Genomic DNA, 3,038 nt, shown 5'->3' with positions numbered 1-3,038 from the left:
TCGTATTTCCAAGATTACCCTGTCTAGACTCTGTGTTGTCCAAAGACTTGTGAAAGTTCCCAATGAACCACTATCATCAAGCACAGCAGAAATATTATCAGTATTATAAGAGGAATTTTCAGATTCAGCGTAAGTACCAGACAAGCGAAGCATGTGGCGGTGAAACAAGTTTATCAATCACGGATGGTGAATCAAGAGCAGCAGAGGTACTCGTAGTTGTACCTTTTCTTGTAGTGGATGGTAATATGGCGACCTTAGTATCGCGAGTTTTACCCATGATGGAGAATTTGCAGCGAACAATATCAATCCAAGTGAACTTCCAAATAAAGCTATGCTCCCGGCAACGGCGCCGTAAAATAGTCTTGATGACCCACAAGTATAGGGGATCGCAACAGCCTTCGAGGGAAGTATTACCCAATTTATTGATTCGACACAAGGGGAGACAAAGAATACTTGAAAGCCTTAACAGCGGAGTTGTCAATTCAGCTGCACTGGAAACAGACTTGCTCGCAAGAGTTTATCAGTAGTAACAGCTTTATAGTAGTAACGAGTGATGAAATAACAAGCAGCAGAGTAACAAAGACAGCAGTAGTGATTTTAGTAAACAGCAGGATTAAAATACTGTAGGCACGGGGACGGATGACGGGCGTTGCATGGATGAGAGAAACTCATGTAACAATCATAGCAGGGCATTTGCAGATAATAAATAAACGGTGTCCAAGTACTAATCAATCAATAGGCATGTGTTCCAAGTATAGTCGTACGTGCTCGCAATGAGAAACTTGCACAACATCTTTTGTCCTACCAGCCGGTGGCAGCCGGGCCTCAAGGGAAACTACTGGATATTAAGGTACTCCTTTTAATAGAGTACCGGAGCAAAGCATTAACACTCCGTGAACACATGTGATCCTCACATCACTACCATCCCCTCCGGTTGTCCCGATTTCGTCACTTCGGGGCCATTGGTTCCGGACAAGCGACATGTGTATACAACTTGCGGGTAAGATCATAAACAACGAATATCTTCATGAATCAATAACATGTTCAGATCTGAGATCATGGCACTCGGGCCCTAGTGACAAGCATTAAGCATAACAAGTTGCAACAATATCATAAAAGTACCAATAACGGACACTAGGCACTATGCCCTAACAATCTTATGCTATTACATGACCAATCTCATCCAATCCCTACCATCCCCTTCACCTACAGCGGGGGATTACTCACACATGGATGGGGGAAACATGGCTGGTTGATGGAGAGGCGTTGGCGGTGATGGCGGTGATGATCTCCTCCAACTCCCCGTCCCGGCGGAATGCCGAACGGAGACTTCGGCTCCCGCGACGGAGTTTCGCGATGTGGCGGCGTTCTGGAGGGTTTTTGGCGACTTCGACTTCTCTCCCGGCGTTTTTAGGTCGAGGCGAATAAGTAGTCCGAAGGGGGGCGTCGGAGGCCGGCCGAGGGGGCCACACCACCTGCCGCGCGGGCCCCCCGGGCCGCGCCACCAGGTGGTGTGGGGCCCTCGGGCCTCCACTTCAATTGCCCTTCCGGCTCCGTTAGTTTCCTGGGAAAATAGGGCCTTCGCATAAATTCCGAGGTTTTTCCCGAAAGTTGGATTTCTGCACAAAAACGAGACACCGTAGCAGTTCTCGCGAAAACAGCGTTAGTCCATGTTAGTTGCATCCAAAATACACAAATTAGAGGCCAAACAATAGCAAAAGTGTTCGGGAAAGTAGATACGTTTTGGACGTATCAACCCCACATACTAAATGGGCCGGCCCTTTAGCAGGGAAGTGGGACCCACCAGAGTTTTTTGGCCCGGCCCACTATCTTGTTGGGCCGGCCCACTCGCTCTATTGTGGACCCCACATTCTAAATGGGCCAGCCCTGTAACAGGAAAGTGGGACCCACCTGTGTTTTTGGCCCGGCCCACTATCTTGTTGGGCCGGCCCACTTGCTATATGGTGGACCCCACATTCTAAATGGGCCGGCCTTTTAACAGGAAAGTGGGACCCACATGCTAATTGGGTCGGCGCACTAACTTCTTGGGCCGGCCCATTTGCTTTAATGTGGACCCCACTTTGTAAATGGGCCGGCCCGATAACAGGAAAGTGGGACCCACATGTCTTGTGGGCCGTCCCTTTTGCCTTTTGACCGGTCAAACGAGTGCATTCGGCCCGGCCCACATGCTTAGTGGGCCGGCCCATTAAAGTTTTGACCAGTCAACCTTAGAGGTTAGGCCCGGCCCACGTAACTAATGGACCAGCCTCGGCTATATAGTTGACCGGTCAAACTAAGTCAGCTGGCCCGGCCCGCAAACTTAATGGGCCGGCCCGCTTAAGACGTGGCAGGCCTCGTGTGGGCCTACCATCTACCACGGGGTTTCAGCCGGTTAACGCCGTTAACCGCGGCTAACGGCGTCCGCCACGTGTCGGCTTGCATGACGTCGGCGGTCAACGGGCTCCCGGAAACACTTGGGCAACGGTCCGATTTTCCGTGGCGGAAGGGCGCCCAAGCGCGACGAACCGAAAAAATCGTCGTAGGACTTTGCCTGACGCAGTTTCCACAACAGAACCCATATCGTCGGGTTAGGCCCATGGGCGACAAAAAATACCCCTTAGCGGACGATTTTGAGACGTTGTCTATCAGAACTTTTCTTGTAGTGTACTTATGCTCGATAGTGGGTTCATGCCTGCATTGACACCTGGGACAGTGACAGAAAGTTCTAAGGTTGTGTTGTGCTGTTGCCACTAGGGATAAAACATTGATGCTATGTCTAAGGATGTAGTTGTTGATTACATTACGCACCATACTTAATGCAATTGTCTCGTTGTTTGCAACTTAATACCGGAGGGGGTTCGGATGATAACTCGAAGGTGGACTTTTTAGGCATAGATGCGGTTGGATGGCGGTCTATGTACTTTGTCGTAATGCCCAATTAAATCTCACTATACTTATCATGTCATGTATGTGCATTGTTATGCCCTCTCTATTTGTCAATTGCCCGACTGTAATTTGTTCACCCAACATGCTTTTAT

This window comes from Lolium rigidum, chromosome 2, assembly GCF_022539505.1.
Source record: "Lolium rigidum isolate FL_2022 chromosome 2, APGP_CSIRO_Lrig_0.1, whole genome shotgun sequence".
NCBI classification, from domain to species: domain Eukaryota; kingdom Viridiplantae; phylum Streptophyta; class Magnoliopsida; order Poales; family Poaceae; genus Lolium; species Lolium rigidum.
Note: the sequence above shows the minus strand (reverse complement) of the source record.